The following is a 19,018-nucleotide window of genomic DNA, read 5'->3' on the forward strand; positions in this document are numbered from 1 at the left end:
TTATTCTTCACACAAGTAGAAAGCAGAATTTATGGCTCTGCTTTGGGGAAGTCCTTTTCCCCATACATGGTAGCACACACAGCTCAGCAGCCCCTGTTGTGCTTTCCATATTAAGCCATATACAAGAGCAGAAAACAGTGAGGTGTTGACTGCACCCATTACAAAAATCAGAGGCAGATGAAAAGCACTGGTTGGGCTGGATGATCACATCTTGCCTTTCTGCTTTACACAGTAGTCCAGAAGGAAGACCTGACTGGTGTTGAAGCCAACAGAAAAACAGTGGCATTATGGAGAGTGGAGCAACACTGCACATTTTTGTTGATTACATTAATTGTTGTTAAGAAAATAAAAACTCAGAAGAAAAAAGAAAAGCTCAAAGAAAGCTCAAAATAAAATTTGGGTAAAGGGCAGCTATGCAAAAGGGCTTCACAGTTTTCAAGGAGGATTTGCCTTTAAGAGGACATGGGCTCATTATCCCTAGAAATATTCTAGTCCAGGTAGGAAAAACCTGGTCTTGTGGGAGGTGTTCCTGCTCACAGAAGGGGGCTGGAGCTGGGTGGTCTTTCCCTTCCAATCCAAACCAGTCTGTGCTTCTATTATGCTGCAAGGCTTCTAAATCCCTTCCTGGAGATTTTGTGCCATTATTAATGGAATTAGCATTGCCCCTTCTTCTGTCATAATTTGCAACCATTGCAACAGGGAGCCATGGAAAACACATGGCCTTTCACACAAAAACTTTCTGACAGAGGGGAGATCACTGGTGAAACACCTGGTGGGAGGACAGCCCCAGCCACACTGTCCCAGACGTACCCAGGACTCACACAACTTATCTCTTTCTTCTAAGCAATGCACGCAAGATTCTTCAGAGAAACAAAAGGCAGAAAAAGGAGCAGAGACTTGTTTTAGTAATCTTTCTGCAAAGCAAGAACTGAGAATTTGGGCTTTTCAGTAATGGTCCCTGGAGGTTGAAAATTATGGGCTGGAATTTGGGAAGAGTCTGTTCTTTTGAATTATGGAAACACCAAAATAAAAGGAAAATTTCCTACATTCTCTTCCAGGGAAACAATCCATGTTTCAGTTATGTCTTTCTGTTTAAACTTGCAGATGCTTCTGGTGCTATTTAACATATTTTTGCATTTGCTGTTCCTGTTTCATTTTGTTTCCCAAAACCAAAGAGTTTTGTTTCACATACCCTGGAGAAGTTTGGCTTCTGGTCACTTAATTTTCCTCATTCACAAGCACAGAGTTCATGTGTTTGAGTTGCCCAGTCTGTAGGGAAAAAAAAAAAGAGAAAATAAATTATTTTTGAATAATGTATTTTTTTTTTAATGAAAACACTCACTACATATTTCACAACAATGTCTTTTGTGAAAATCTTTTTACTGATTTTCTTTACTGAACATCAGTTTCAGCCTAAATCAAGCTGACATATTTCTTTTAATGTGTTTTCAAAATATGCTTAATGGTGCTGAAAGCTAAGGAAGCTCAAATATAATTCCAAAAGCCTGAGCCCACCAGAAGCCTAATGCAAACATTATTATAAAAACTCTGCAATGGTTAGAGGTTTCAGGGAAACCTGGGTGATCGTTAACAACATCAGAAACGTTATCTGTGCGAGGAAAATGTGTTCTGTTGTTTGGCATCTTGATGGCTGTTCAGTTTTTCTTTTTTCTGCACCCAGAAAATCTGTTTCCAATGTTTCTGCCACAGAGAATATGGAACAGCAGGAGCAGGAGCAGAAGTTGATGCAAGTGGGGGATTTCATGATTATTATTCAGCTCACATCTCTGGAAGGCACACTCCCTCTCTCCAGATTTCTCCCGAGAAATCTGCTGCATAAAGAGTGGCTCCAATACAAAGGGAAGGAAAGAGGAAGAATATTTCTCCTATCCACATGGACAGGCATGAGAGTTGTTCAGCAAATATTAATCAATAGTCCTTACCTTTCCCCAGCACTCAACTTTTGGCAGGTGGAGAAGGATGGTCAGTGTTTGGGCAGGCTGGGGAACAGCAGAGGGTGCAGGAGCTCTAGGGCAGCCAGAGCTGAGCCCTCGTGCCCCTTGTGCCAGCAGCCCTCACCTCCCTGCACTGCTGAGAACTGGCACTTCCAGGGAGTTTTTCACTCAGCCAGATTGTCCCCAAAGGACGTGTCCCCAACACACACTGCAAACACCCGCCTGGCCTGGCCCAGGATGACCAGGGCTTCCCTGGCTGAGCATCCAGGAGAGAACTGAGAGGCCAGCTTGGAAACAACAGCAGAGTGCTTCAGTCCTCTCTGAAAGACCATCTGTGAAGGTCTGTGTCCATGGTGTTTTCAGGAGAAGGGCTCCCTTACCCTGGCACAGCCCCTGCTGTGCAGAGGCAAAATTCCAGCTGGGACTCTCTGGTGGTGTCTGGAATTCTGCTCCAGACAAGCATACAGCTCAAACATCACCCTGAAATACTTGCTGGGAAGCTACTGTTCCAACTTCCAAAAGAGGAAAAGCAGAAGTTTCTCTACATGTTTCTCCCTTTCCACCTCAGCAGGGCAGGAGCACGCTTCATTTCACTTCCAATCAAAACCTTTCTGGTCACACGTGGACCCTGGGTTTTCACACACTTACATTCCTTTAAAGGATGGGGACACAAAACCCAAATAATCTTCCTGTGGCTATGCCATCAGAGAAATAGCACAGGGCTTCTCTCCTCACCAGCCACAAAGGAAGGATTGCATTCAATGCCAGCAGCTCACCCCTGCACTCCTTGTTCCAAGAAGCACATGGAAAACCAGACTGCAGTGCCTCTGCCTGCTCCCTTTAGGGAAACCCTTTCTTCCTTGCCACTGCCACCATCTGCAGACACTGACTGCCATACACAGCAATGGCTCATTTTTGGCTGTGTCACCTCAGCAGTCCTTAGGTGACCCTAACCAGAACCTGTCTGTCAGGCTGTCCTGCACTCATGGGTTTTCCCAGAGAGGAAATGTGTTAAACCACTTGTGCTGTCCCTCCATGCGTGGCTTCTGTAGAATGCCCTCATCCTGCCATTAATCCTTCCTATGGATCCCCCCTTTCCAAAAGAAATGGGTTTTGAGTTGTGACAGGAGCAGCACTTTCCACAGCAGAGTTAATTACAGGATGGAGACCTCATTTTTACTATCTGAAGCATTCTGTGGATGAAAAGCAGAAAGTCTGTCCTGCACCCATCCAAATCCTCCCTTAGCCTCCCTGGCTGCTTCATGTGCTGGCTTTGAATTCCAGTTTTGTCATTGAGCCACATCCAATCTGGCACAAACCCCCAAACGTATTTGTTACTTGGAATTTTGCATACAGCTGTTTCAGGCCAACTTTTTTCACTTTTTAAAAAAAAGAAAAATCAGAACTAATAATTACATAAACACAACTTTTTTCTTTGGTTATTTTTTTTTTCCCTGCACTTCACATCAGAAATTATCTTTGTTAGAAAAGATATCTTTCTCTTCTAAAATGTGCTTATCTGCATGAATTCATTCACAAGAATATTCACTGTTACTGAATTAGCAGCAGAAAAAAGAAAGGAAAGAAAACCTAAATTCAGTGAACCATGATCAAGTAATCCAAGGAAATCAGCATGTTTCTCTCTAGACACTTCAGAATACCGAATGCTAAGACACAAGAATCCCACTAAATATACCTTTTCTCATTATCTCTGTGTCTAACAGTATTTTCAATTCTCATCATTTTATCATGAGTCATCTGCATTTACTGGTGATTCAGAGCTTGGATCAATTTTTAACCCAACAATTTAAGCTTTTTTTTTTTTCTTTAGCACATATCCAGCCTTCCTGAAAGGCAAATGAATGCAAAATGTCCAGCCTGCTGAGAGCAAATAAAAGAACCTGATATGAAACATTTTCAGCTCTAGTTTTAAGCCAAGCTCATGATTTCAGAAAGCTTGGATTAAGCAATACAGCTACTTGAAAACAAAAAGACTTGAAACAATGTGGAGCGAAGTAAGCAGTATATTTGGCTCACAAGGCCTAGATGTTATTTATATTCATTCTTTTTTTCCATTGCTGCTTGCCTACAAAACTTTTTAAAAAACATTATTCCAGGTTTCGAAGCTCAGCACCAAGCTGAACATCATCCAATCACTCATCTTTCCACGTCTGACTATGAATTAACACTGGGTGGATTTGGGAGGAAGATGATGATGATGATGATGATGATGATGATGATGATGATGATGATGATGATGATGATGATTTCTATTAGGAAGAAATCCTTCCCTGTGAGGGTGGTGGGACTCTGGCACAGGGTGCCCAGAGAAGCTGTGGCTGCCCCATCCCTGGAAGTGTCCAAGGCCAGGCTGGACAGGGCCCAGAGCAACCTGGGACAGTAGAAGCTGTCTCTGCCTGTGGGAGTTGGAATAAGTGTTAAGGTCCCTTCCAACACAAAACATTTGATGTTTTGATGACATGACATGACATGACAGGACAGGACAGGACAGAACTAAATGGAAGGCAAGGTCCCATGATGAAGCTCGTCTTCAGCCACTTCCCTCAGGCATGAAGGGGGGATTATCCAGCAGCTCAATGGGATGGAGATGCCCCTTGGTGCTCTCTCCAAGAGCCTTTCCCAAAGCTGCAGGAGGCTGTACACTGCTATATATATATATTTGCTTTATTCCTTTATTATAACACAATGGGAAAGGGAGCAGAGGAATTCAGCCAGCAGCCAATGCAAGCATTGCCCACAAGCGCTGTCAGGGCAAGCCCTGGCCATGCTGTGAAGGAGCCTGACACAGAGAGCAGCACAGAGAGCACAGAGCCCTGTTCAGTCATGCCTCAGGGGTGCTGGGTGCTGCCAAGTGCCCTACACAAACCCCATGGAGACCCTGCTCTCAGCTGAGCCCTGGCCTGGGCAAACACCCCAGGGAGGGTTGGAGGGTGCCCAGCCACCCAGCAGCTCTCAGTGTGCCAGTGCCCACGGCCACAGGCAGGGCAGATGGTCAGAAGTGGTTCCCATTTGGGGAAAGAGGCAAAACACCATAAATCATATTTAGTCTGCTGAAACCTCCAAGTGATAAAACAATTGAAAAGACTATTTATAAAACACATATGGAGGCCTTAATCAAGCCAGGAATGAGGTAATTTCTGCCAATTAAGTCCCCTTCATTCTGCAGTTGGAAGAAATCAAAACAAAGGCAGAATTATCAATGGCATGTCTGTGTGCTGCAGGCCCAGAAAATACCTGTTATGTTGGGGCTACAGTAAATCACCTCTCACCATGTGCACAGAGGCTGCTGCTCTCAGGCTCCCCTGGACTTGGGAGGAAAAGAGAGCTTAGAGTATTTACCTAATTAATGGCTAGCATTTTGAACATGTCCTATTTAAGTCTCTTTTCAAAGCAAAAGGCAGTATTGTAACAAAATGGCAAAGGGATAGCATGAACTCCTAGTTCCCATTTGGAAATAGGTTGTATCATCCCTACTGTTCTCCTCTTACTACTCACTGGAATTGTTTGCTCAGTATAATTTATCCAGATCAAGGAAGTTGCACACATTGTCTCTTGTCGGAATATCCCATTATTATTATTTTACTGGAGATGAAATGGTAAGAATTGATTTTGTGCAAAATAACAAGGGAAGTACTGTAGCTATAATTATTCAATATTAGACATAGAATACCTGCCAGTCAACACTAAAATAGAACATTAATTAATTGGATTATTGTAATGAATGATAAACTGACAGTAACAGTACTTTGAACTCCTATGCAACTTCACACAAAAGTCTGAGACTTTGGCCACACGTTAATGATCTCTCCAACACCTCCATAATTATTAATATATTAATTTTAATTAAGAGAAAAGTGAGACAGAGAGAGATTTATTTCATGTAGATGTAGCAAGCTCATTTATCCTCAGAAGCTTGCATCTGCCCTAATCATTCCTCTGCCATTGCAAAAGCCAACTGTGGAGCCAAGAAATCTGCAAAAGGACTTAGGTGTCCAAGCACAAAATTATGATCTTCAGACCTTCATGACTCTGAAGAAAGCATCTATAAACATCTGTGTTTTGTAGATTAAAGTTCTCCAGATGTTTAAAATTCCCAGAAGTTCTGTGCTCCTCTCTGTGCCTTTGCAGCTCAGCACTTATCTCAGAGAAAAGCTGTGTCGGTGTCTGCAGGAAGGTTCCTGCACACGTTGTCCCTGCAGCACCCAGCCTCAGGCTCGCACATGGGAAAGGAGCACCTGATGTCCGGTCCCAAACCCAGATGAAGTTTAGGAGCTGCACACAGAGACTTCCCCATCCTAAAGCAGAGGACCCCTTTCTTCTTGTGCAGCAGGTAAGGGCACTGTCAGAGCCATGATATCTCATCAGTGGAGCACCAGGGAAGGTTGGGCACCAGGGCAGCTCTCGCAGGACCCCGCAGGGGCAGGGGAGCAGCAGTGGAGTGCACAGCCTGTGCACCCTCCTCCAGCAGCACTAACAAGCAGTGTGGGGGTGAGGAGCCCTCCCCAGTGCCATGCCCTGTGGAATACTGCAGTGGCAAGGGGTGTGGGTGTCTCCACCCCAGCCTTGGTCTTGCCTTCACCTCTGGAGGCTGCAGACATGTCCCAGCGGGTCAATGTTTTTAACTCTTCTGGAAACATTGGGGCCAGGTGATGAAAGCTGTTCCTGCAAGGCAGAACTGTGACCTGAGGATGATGCACGTTTCCTGCTCCTGATGTGCAGGTGAATGGCTGCAATTAAAGCGTGTCCTTCCTTCTACCCTCTATGGGCTTTCCTCCTGCCCAGCCTCAGCATGCCCTCCTCAGGCTCAGGATAACCCCTCACCCCAGGCATTTCCCTGGCATAGCTCAGCATCTCACCATGTCTCATGCAAGCACAAGATGTTGGAAGTTACTGCACTGTTCCACAGCTCCAGCAGCAGCAGGACTTGCACTTGATAGTGCTCACACCAGTAAAAATACAGACACGAGGCCAGGGCATGCAGAGTCAGTAACAGGGAATTTGTTATAGATATATCAGATGTGCTCCTTCAGTTGTACATCACAGATACTGGGAATGAACATGGATACTGCAAACTGAGTGACACAAAAGGGTGAGCACCCTGGATCTGTCCTCTGGGAGACCACACCAAGGAATTATATAAATTTCTGATATCACACTTCAAACATTGTTCTTAAATGCTCAGCTGCTGGAGACACATAGAGAGGCAATTAGCACAAACTCCCTTTCTCCAAAGGCGTAGTGAGCTACAGAGAAAACATCCTAATTCTAAGCTGGAGGCTCAGGAATGAAAAGACAAGGTATAAACACCGTCCTGCTACCAAAGGAGGATCTCAAGACCTTTGAGTTTCAAGACCTCAGTTTTCTGCGGCAAAATTTAAATGATTTTAATATTTCTAGAGTTAGCAATATTTTAATTATCCATTTGAATAGAGTGATTCATTTCAGTCTCTTAAATAATGAATGCCTGCAACCTCAAGAAGTGACTCTTGGTTTATCCCAGAGCACAGCTAGTTATCACTGCACCAAAATAACATCAAACCTGTTCAGCGAGTGACTTGGGGATTGTTTTCACTAAGCAAATCATGTCTCCCTGCAAGAAGATTGGTAGCAGAATTGTACACCTGCTTCTCAGAAATGTTTGCAGCACCAAAGTATGGAGAACCTGAGAATCATTACAGCAGAAGTGTATTTTTATAAAAAATTAACAATTGTGGGTATTAACTAAAAACAAACTCTTTTTCTGAACTGCATCATATTGGTCAAAATATCTTTCAGAGGGCTGGATAGGTCCAAGGTGGCAGCTGGTGCCCAGTCAGAGCCATTCCCAGTGCAGACAGGGACGTGTCTCTGCCCAACCTCATAAAATAATGAAAGGAAATACAGAAAAATTAGCTGAAACACTAATTCCATTTTAATTAAAAGCTTTATATCAACATCTATTTCACTTATAATGGGCAATTTCCTACTTCCAGGTACATTTTAAGTCTTGCTTAAGCTTCAGTGGTGAGGTGTTTTTATTGGTGTACTTAATAGTGGATTTAGATTGCTTGTTGTTCCATTGTAATCCCAAATCTAGATTGAAGAGATATTTTTATGTGGATGCAGAGCAGGGAATCAATGGAGCTGTGCTTGTGCTTAACCCAAGTGTTGTGTTGTATTAGGGCACTTGTACAGGAAGGGCTTATTTTCACTTATAAATTTCTCCTTTTTCTGAATTGGTGAGGAAATTGTGTTTTTGGGGTCACATTAAGGCTTGCTGTAAGGAGTTTCAACATCACTCAATGTCAACAGGATGTCAAAGAACCAAAAAGAACAATGCCAGCACAAAATCAAGGGAGAAAAAATATTAAAAGTGGGAGGGATTGTGCTGGGCAGAAATCCTTGAATTTTGTGTTTACAGGAGATCTCAGAACAGTCTTTCCTTCTGCCTACCTGGCATAACCTCCTGCTGCCTGCTCATACTGTCCCAGAATTGACTGGTAGAAATTGTGCTGCTAGGCAAAGAAGAGAATTGGAAAGTCACTCCCATTGATCTTAAATATTTGAACCAGGTGCACCTACACACAAAAGGAAAAAAACCCAAAAGGTTGCTATTCATTACTGTATTACCACCATTGTTTGTTCTGTAATTAGTGATGATAGGTAAGCAAGCTGGAAAGAAAGCAAATAAGAAGTTAGTAAATGGAGCAACATTCCAAGTGGACAGAAAAGCAACAAAATGGGACCTGAAAATGACACTGGAAGAGTTAATCTCTCTTCACTTACTATTCATATCTGACTTTCAGATTCAGGGGTTTCTCCCTGAGCATAGTGAGGGAATGGAGCTCCTGGATCAGCTCCAGGCTCAGGTGTGCAGCAAACTGTGCCAGGCCAGTTGTAGGACATCAATCAGCAGGTTCTCATTGATGAATTAAACCAGCAGAGAGGCTTTTACCCCAAGCCACATGGTCAATGGAAAGCAGAGGGGTTTCCACTGTCATGCCCAGAGATAGAGCCGGTATTGCTGAAGCTCAGTTCTGCTGTTTAAAGAGGGGGAAGGGCTTCCCAGGGGCAGTTTTTGCTGAGGTCGAAGCTTTTTCAAGCAAACAGAGAGTTTTAAAAGCCCATTTCCATCACAGATTGTGTAATGTTTGGAAGCTTGGAACTTCAGATATGTGGAGTGTTGTCTGACATGTAATGGGACAAAAGAGTAACAAAAGGGGCAGATACAGCTTGGTGCATTTAGGAAAATGCTGTCCAGCAGGGACCATGGTTGAGGCCCCTGCTCCTGCCTCCAGCTGACTGATGGCTTCTTCCAATCTTCCCTGTGGCTGAAAGCCAACCATCCCCACCTGGAGATCACCCTGCTTGTGACTGCCCTGCTCTCACCTCCTCAGTGGACCAGCAGCAAGAATGGAAATGAGAGTTAGAAAAATATTCTTCTGGGGAAAAACAACAAACAAAGCAAACAAACAAAAAAATAAAAACAGTAAACAAACAACCCCACACAAACCAAAACATGTTTTGTCATTTTGAAAGCTCCATGTTGCACATGCTGCCATTCCACTATGCAATCACACCACCACACCACACCAGAGCCTGTCTTGGCGTTATTGCACTCATGTCTCACATTGTTCTCAGTTCTCGTTGCACATTTTTGGGGCAGGAGATGCGGGTTAGATGTCAAAATTATTTGTGTACTGAAAAATGAAGAGAATAGCTTGAGTGATCTGAAGACAGTCTAGAGGGGGGACTTTTACAACACTATTTTCCTATCCATTTTAGCTCCATCCTGAACACACATACCCATTACCTAGAATGCACTTCAATAGATGGCAGGTTTCTAATAGAGTTTTTTTTAAATCTCCATATCTTATCTTCATCTTGAAGTACTCAAACAACTTCACACCTAGTCAACTCAGGCCCTGAGGCTTCTCAAGGGTGAGGGCTGCACCCTGATACCTCATCACCCCCGGAGCTGAACAATGGAGAGGTTCAACCCATGGAAAATTCTGTGTTGGGCAACAGTCCCGCCTGACAGAGGTCACAGCAGCTGCACACCTCCACCGCCCACGGTGCTCTGAACAGCACAGAGCACAGGAAAACTCACTGGGAATGAGACTTTAACAGGATTTGGCTTTCTTCCTACTTTATTCTTGCCCCAAGCAGGGTACAGTCCCCAGTGGGCTCCAGCCCTTGGCTTAGTGGCAACATATGTTCTAGGGTTCAACCACTTTGTTGGGGCTTGAAGAGGAGTTCCTTCTCGGTAATTACTCATAGCAAAAACTATCTGCAGAGTCAGCTTTGTCAGTGACAGTCCTGAAGGGTTGTCAGCCCCTCCTAGGTCACCTGGTGAACAAAGCATCATAACACATGATATAATAAAAAAAAATTGAAACCAGGTTAAAAAAACACCATCCAAGGTGATGGATGGCAAGGAAGCCACCACCCTGGCTCTATTGTGAGGACCTTGCAATTAAATAACTTCAAATGAGCAGCCTAGAATATCACACAAAGGCCTGAAAAAAGCCCTACAAAGTGATAAGATCACTTATTAGTGCAAAACTTCTGATTTAATTATATATTCCTGGAGCCCTGTTCTCAAGGGAACTGCTTATATAACCACATGGTGAAACAAAAGAAGGGATTAGAACCTGTGGGAGAGAAGCTGGAGAATTTTCTCCCAATTCACAAAAAAAGTCTCCGCACATCTGACCAAGGAAGACTCTGAGATTAAAGTATTGAGAAGGCTGAATAAAAGATTTTCTTTTTATTTTTTAGTGATAGGGAGGTAATAAAATATTTGTTATCAACCTGAACTGGACAGTCTGACACAGTGCCTCTCTCATTAAGGTAGTTGATATTCCCACCAGGGACAGGGTGCACCAGAAGGGCAGGGTGCCCTCAAGTCACTATCTCTCAACTCTCCTTTTTTTTTAGGTAAGGTCCTTCAGACTTTATCTGTCTCCACACTTTGCTTTATCCCAAATGCCAGGTTCAGGCTGGCTGGACAGGGAAGGCTGGGCTAGAACCAGTTCCGCTCACAGGAGGGTGATACAATGGAGAAAGGCTTTACTCCACGTTTTGTGGCCAGACATTTGGACTGTTGGCAATGTCTAAGGAGAGGAGTCCACACCACACTGTCACTTTTGCAGAGGAGCCACCTGATCTATCTGTCCATGACAAATCCTGTAATTCCTCAGTTAGCTGTGATAATCTGTGATAAACTGTAATAACTCTTGCCCACACATGGAGCCTGTTTTGAAACCTTTTTGTTTTGCCCTTGTAGCATTTCTTCCATTCTTTCCTTTTCCTCCTCTGTTGTCATCTCCAGAATTCAGTTCAGGACATATCTTTTACCATCTTCCTTATCACAAACCCGTTTTATTTTATTTATTTGGCCTTTCTCATACGTGTTTCTTCCTGACCAATTCACTTAACCAGCACCAGCTCCCGGTGGTGACATTGCTATCGCCCCTTATGGAAGCACCCTCACTGCTGAATGCTGTTTTCACACCTTCATCTTCACAGGACTTGTTCCTCATGAACAGAGAGAAATAAAATTAAATTGAACCCTTAAAAATCACCATCTCCAAATTCACATACCTGCCAAGATTCAGCAAAGACTTCCACACCCTCTTCCAACCACCCTGCCATGTTGTTGGAACCCACAGCCAAAATGGGGACTGACCCAAAAAGTTTTTATTTTTCTTTACCCTCTTTTGCACAATTCCATCATGACAACAGAAAAAATTTGCTTCCCTGATTGGGCCAACTATTTTTGTGAGAACTGCCGGCTCCAAGCACTTTCAGAGAAATATGGGAACACCCTCCAGGGGTGCCAGCCACAAGCTGAGGTACCCCCATTAAACTTGCTAGCCACCACATAGAGCGCATGACAGGAGTGCCTCAAGCGCTCAGGGAGTCACCCCTTGGCCCCATCAGAAGTGGTTGAAAGGTGTCAGGGATGCAGCAGCTTTGTGCTTGTCAGAGCCCATCTGGTTTTGCCTTCCCTGAGCCGCCTGCCATGCTGCAGCTCCTGCTTTGTAGAGGGGCTGGCTCAGGCAGTGTCTGCTGCCCCCAGGAGCTGGTCCTCAACACCACTGCAGGCACCCTGTGGGTCTCCATGGCTGCAGGACTGCATGATGGGAGCCAGCAGTCAGGTTTCACACAAGTGAAGCTGCAATCCTACGACACACAGAGATGTTGTGCACTTAAAAGCTGAGCATTTAATTACCTTCAGGCTCCTGAGTCGCCAAACAGCAAAACACACAGCAGGTTTTCTCCCAAACTTTGGAAGGCTCTAAAGGTAAAGAGGATCATTACAAGGGGGTTTAGCCAGTAATCAATCATTCTTAAGGACCAAGGACTTAAAAGCTGTTAAAGATGGGATCACAGGTCCAGAGCCTGAATACACTGTCAGGAGGAGGCACTTGCCAGCAAGAGCATGAGCATCACAGCTTGGTCTGGTCACTCCCCCCTCCCAGGGCGAAGGCGGCCCCAGCACTGCAGAGATAATTCTCTGCCTGTCCAAGATAATCCTATCCAAAGCAATCATCTGTTAAACAACTGGAGAGAGGCCAGCCCACACACTGCAGATCCAAACCTGAGTGTTCCCACAACCTGAGGAAGGAGCTCAGGTTCAGGAAATGTTTTGAAAAAAAGCCATATCATATGAGAAGTGTGAAGAACACTGAACTGCTCTCCAAAGGCAGTGGCCAAGCTCCTGTTTATTCAAGAGATGCATCTAAGCTTTACGAAAAATTCCGTTTGCATGCGAGGCAGACCCTCCTCCCCAGGAGCAGCCGAGGTACCACAGTGTGATACCTGGGCACTGTGCTCCCATCCCTCCACTGCCAGGGTGGAGGCAATGTGTGCCAGTCTGGCTGGGTACCACAAGACCAGGGAAGATTTCCTGCTCCATCACCAGTCCCAAAAGGAGCTCAGCACAGCTTTTACCCCACCCTGAACCCTCCACCCATCTGTGCAGGGACTCGGGCCAAAGGCTCCCAGAAAGGACCCCAGTGCAGACTGACTCTGGCCCCCAACACACCCATCTATGAGGAACCTTTTGGGTGTTGCTTGGCTATTTAAAGGAAAAATTCTGTGTTATGACAAACAGACAGTTTTGCACATTTATTAAATGCTCATAATTTGTTTTAATGGTTTCTCTAAACAAGTAGACGTTTTTCTCAGCTCTTTGAGCTTTTAAATGGCACAACTGTTATGTTAAAAGGGAAAAGGGTGATGATTTACATTTGGAGCAGGGAGGGGGTGGCCAGCAGGCAGAGGGACAGCTGCAACCCATCGGACGTGGCTCGCCTCCACACAGATATTTTGTCTGCACCATTGTGCTGGCCTGAGTCTCTTGGTGCCCTCAACACCAGCTGTGGCTTTGGTCACCAACACACAGAGAGTGGCTGCTCCTCTGTGTCCAGCAGGGACACATCCTGGCATCCACAGTGCTGCAGTCAGACTGAGTCTTCCTTTCCTCTGCATGAAGCCCATGGAAGATGGGAAGTGTCCCTTAAAATCTGTTAGCTCCTCTGGACTGTAACCAAGCCAGCATCCTTGGCTAATGCTAACCTCTACTTGAAGCAGGGGAGAACCAATGTGAAAATCAGACACTCTTTATATTTTCAATTTACAGTTAATATCAGAAAGCAGTTGGCATGCTTGGCTCCCTGCATAGGAAGTATGGCCAACAGAGATTGTATGGAAATCAATAAATTATACAAAATAGCATTAACTGTACTCATGATGAACATTGGAAATACTGTTACATAAGCCACAAGTGGCAAACCAGATGAACAAGCTGCACTTGCTTTTCCTTTACGTAAAAATCTCATCTCTTCACAAAAAGTCTCCCAGCCAGTGGTGCCAGCTGGAGGAACCTTCACTCACCCATTTCCCTCAACCTCTCCTCCTCATGTGTCTGCAGATCCCTCACCTCTCTGCAGAAAAAACAAGAAGAGAAGATAAAACGATTTTGTGCACACAAACCCCAGAAATTTTTTTTTTTAGGAAACTTCTTTGGGTAGCAAACACCTGACTCAGGATTTTCAAAAGCTGCAGAGCGGGTTGGGTTATCTGATCACCCACAGGTATTTGGGTGGCTTCTGCTGTGATTATTTCCTTCATATGTACATAATCTTCAGGAAGTATGGAGCTATACAGCCAGGGGATGAATTCCAAAGAATATACATGAAAGAAACAGCATGTCACTCTCATTTACAGAGCAGAAAACAGGAGGTTCTTCATGTCCCAAACTTTGTAAAAATTAATGCCACCTTGAAGCTCCAGATGGTAAAGCAAAGGATGCACAGACACACTTGAGAGCTGATCACCCTGCTCCTTGTTTTCTTTTTTCCTCTTTTGCCTCTGGTTGTTGTTTTTTAAAATCTAAAATGTTTGTACAAACTTCCATCTTGAAAGCCCAGCAGAATAAACAAGAATATACACGAGGCACAAGAAAAGCCAGCAGACGGGAAAGAGATTTCTTTTTTTTTCAGTTTATGGGCGTAACCATTGTAGCTGCTGAAAATATGCTCAAAAATAGCTATAAACCACACACAGAAGTCATTAAAATTTTCCACCTATCCATACCAGCAACTCAGGTATTCATTCAAAATAGTCCTTAGAAAAATTTACAGTGAGTCCTTATACTTAGGAAGCCAATAAACCTAGATTCAGAGGGGTGAGCATTTTTCACAGCCAAAGGTGTCCTTCCAAATCTATAAGGGATTGGAACAAATTGGGGAGGTATCCCAAAGAATCTCCTCTGAAGTCACTATCTGCCTTGGAATACAAGGGACAAGGTGTTCCCTCAGAGAAGAGCACCCAGATGCTAAAAGGTAGATCCTGAATGAAAATGAAGTCCCAGAGCTGTCTGGGGGGTGCCATAGGCCTGAGACAGCAAGGACTGGCTGAACAACAAGAATTCAGTCTGGAAAAAAAAAAAAAAAAAAAAAAAGAAAAGCCAGAACCCAAAGTTCAGTAATGAGTCCTGTTGCAAATTGACACAGAACTAAAATCTTTCTCTGAACAGCTCTGAGGAAAGTCTGATGTGCTGGGGGAAGCTCTGTCTCACACAGAGGATTTTCAGCTCATGGCTACACCACCAGTAGGCCACACAGAGCAAGTGCATGAAGGAGGAGGTTTGGCAGACAAGTGCAGCCCCTGTCAGGGTGTTTAGCTTTCTGCCCTTTGTATGCTTTAGAAGAGATGCTACTCTATCCCAAGAGACCTTTCCCAATGCAAGCTGCAGAAAAAAAAAACACATTTCTTAAAAAAAAAAAAAACAACCAAACAAATTTAAAAAGAAAACTTCCTGATTCAACTCAGTGCTGTGCTTCAAATTTTAAAACATCCATATAAAACCCCACCCCCAACCAGCTGGAGAGGTTTTAGAGACCATATACAGAAATGCAACCCCTGCCAGCTCCTTCCACAAATCAACCTCTAGTCACACTGAGGATCTTCTGAGTCCCCATAGTCTTTTTCTGCCCATCAATATCCTTGAATGTACCTGCAGGAGTAGCTGCCCTGGCTTCTCTTGTCCTTCAGTCTTTGAGAGGAGCTGCCTGGGTGCCTGGTGTGTAGCAGTACACCCTGGGGTAATCAGGGACGGGGTAACCACAGGCCTGCACCATGGGGATCTCTGTGCTCAACCTCATTCTTTGGGGCAGTGGCCAGACCTTCCTATGAAAAAGAAATAAGACATTTTTGCCAAGAGAGTTTCCAGTCTGCAATCCAAACAGGTCTTCTTGTATCCTCAGGCGTTTACAATTATGGAAGCATCCTATTTGTAGACGTGGTGCATGAGGACATGGTTTCGTGGTGGACTTGGCAGCTTTAGATTTACATTTGGACTCAATGATCTTAATCATTTCCAAACTAAATGACTCTATGATTTCCAGCATGTAACTCAGGAGCACTAACTGTGCAGAAGACCATATGCCTATGAATTTTACCTAGATTTGACACAAGTGAACAGCACCAGACTTCTGATCTTACACCTGCCTACCCACACAACATGGAGAGAGCACTCTCATCACTGAGAGACACAAGCAAAACCAGTAATTACTTCCCTTGCCAGCATCTATTTGGACAATGCAAATGCCATTAGCTCAAACCAAAATATCATGGATAATCCTGGCTCTACCGAAGTTAGTGGAAAGGTTACCCTTAATTTCAACAGGACCAGGCTTTTATCCATCTTCTACACAATCCAGTTGTCCATACCCAGTCTTCCACCCACTCACAGAATCCAGATGGTTCTGAATGAAAGAAACCCCTTTTCCTGGCATCCCCATGGCTGGCATATTTACAGCAGGCAGGCTGCAGTACACACAGAGTGAGAAATAGAGTCACTGATGCTCTGAGTGCACCATTCTTCTGCTAAATTAAATCAAATTTATGGTAGTCCTATTTGGAGAAAAACTGTGATAGACCAGCTTTCAACAGCTTGTAAACAAGCCAAAGCAAAGATGTTCAGCACTCCTCAGAAGAGCAAGAGTCCTTTGCAACACTACAGGCACCTATCAGTAGTTAAACTGGAATCAAAGCTAATCCACTAGCCTCACATGGTTATTAGGGTAGACATTAAAGTTTAATAGAGCAGACTGTATGTGATACAGCTGGAGTGACAGGCCTAAGATTAGCATTTCAAATTATGAGTTGTGATTGCATCCAGTTCTGAACTTCCTGTAAATTACGAGATAGCAAAGGAGATAACAGCAGAGCAATGGGAGCCAAGATCACTGTGTGGAAAAGAAAATAGTATTTTAACCAGCAGCCAATGTAGAGACATACAGATTACCCAAATTATCAAGTTAAATCAAGTGTACTTTGAAAGACAGTGGTTTATAGAGTCATATTCACAGACTATCCATTTGTTGCAGAAATAAGAGGTATTACCACAAGACAACCAGCTTGGGATTTGGGATGCCCTTAGTCCCAGCTCTGCTGTTGTCTGACATGGCCTAAGTGCATGTTATTTTAGGATGCAGGTTCCCAAGGCACTGCCAGGAACTCTGTATCCTCATCACATGGGCTTTCATGAGTGTAACTCCCCAAGATCACCTGAAAACCTGAAACTTCAATAAGGCACCCATGAAAATGAGAAAAATATTTCCATGTTTCCAATATATAACATATATAATATATAACATAATGCATTTATGTATGTATTATGATATTGACATACATATATGTGTATGTATATATGCTATGTATATATATTATGCTATGTATATATGTATTATGCTATACAAGGCTTTATGCTATGACTGATACCTCATTATTTCTGAATTGAGAACATTTCCCTTCCAAAGCAAACAACTGTGCACAATAATAAACTAGTAATTGCACAAACAAATAAAGGTTAATCATTACTGCAGACCTTGGAGTCCAGGATTGTTCCTTCCTCTGTGTTTGGACAATGCCTGGCACAATGGGATTCCAGACCTAATTGTGGCCTTGGGGCACAATAGCAAGGGCAGTAAAACCAGCCATGTTTTCTTCCAGTGATCATCCCATTCCAAGCCCCACATTTATTTCCAACATGTTAGTAAGAAAATGAAAATGCAAGGATCTAAATTTATTCCCTGCTAAGAAAATGTTTTGTGACTTTTGGCTGGTTTGTGCCTCCCCTTGAAGTAGCCTCACAGAGAAACTCAATTCTGGTCACAGACATACACAAAAAACCAGGAGTGGAACATTCAGATTGAAAGCACAAATTAATCTGTGCATTGCACTGTCTTCCTGAGCTTTCTGCTCATACCTGCCAGATGGGATGCAAATACTTCAGTGTTTTTGCCTGGCATCACTCAGTTCTCAAAATGGATTTCAAAAATGGCATCGAGCTGGTCGTGCCATTATTGTTTTTTGTGGTGATTGACACATTTCTGGTGTTTGTGAGATGATGCCTCCCTAACGCTGGCCACGGGGTCAGCTCAGTCTGCAGGCAGGGAAGGAGGCAGAGGATTCTTCCAGGAGAAATGAGTTTCCTCCTCATTCCCACTCTCCCAGGGTTAGTTCTTTGACATACCAAAAAAAAAAAATTTGGACCGAAACCCTGCATGAGCAAAAATCATTGTTCATGCAAAATTATGAGAACAACATTTACAGTCCATCTGAAAAAAAAATAAATAAATTTACAGCATTTGCAGATGCCAGAGCCTAACAACCAGGAATTATAAATTGGTTTTCTAGCAAGGAGGTCCACAAGCTGCTGCAGCTGACACCTCCAGCTTCTTTTAGGTCAAGCAGATCTATGTTCATTCATTCTGACAATCACTCTTTTTGCAAAGCTGACTCAGTATTTATTGGGATAACCCAGGTGAGACAGACAAATCTATCTTTTAGACTAATTTGTCTGCTCTGTGATCAAAGAAATGTTTAGATGTCATTAAGACTTTGGAACATTATTATTTTTGAGACAAGATAAATGTCACAGATACCAAGTTGCTGGATGATTTAATGGTTAAATTCAATTTCTTTTTGTCTCCACCCATTCCACAAGATTTTTGGATTGCCTCCAAGCTGAATTCATTCCAAAGTGCTCCCTCATTTTAGTTCTGTCCGTCTGCAGAGGACTGCACATCCCAAACCTAACAGAGGATTTGGCAAAAATCACTCTCCTTCTTACAGAGACTGTAGGCTAGATCTGACTACATACAGCATGTTTATGCAAACATATTTTATAGAAAAGCTTGAAAAAATTAACATGTTTTCTCTTCGTCAGTCCCATTCTGGTTCTTTTTTGGATTCATTTCATGTTGTTTTTTAAACAATAATATGAATTATCTGGCTTTCTGTCTTTTCCATAGGGTAAAAAGAGAAAATGTTTATATTTAGCCTAATATATTCTCATCAAAGTCAGTGACTGAGAGTTACCCATTACCTGACAAATTAATTGTCTGGAAAGTAATCCTGATCCCCATCTTGTCCCCTTTCACTGCATCAGGATGGAGGGGCTTCTCTCATCCCATCAGCAATCAGCAGGTTCGAGATGATACCACACAGTATTTTGCAAAAGAAAAAAAAAATCACACTATATA

This window comes from Cyanistes caeruleus, chromosome 15, assembly GCF_971803275.1.
Source record: "Cyanistes caeruleus chromosome 15, bCyaCae1.hap1.1, whole genome shotgun sequence".
NCBI classification, from domain to species: Eukaryota; Metazoa; Chordata; class Aves; order Passeriformes; family Paridae; genus Cyanistes; species Cyanistes caeruleus.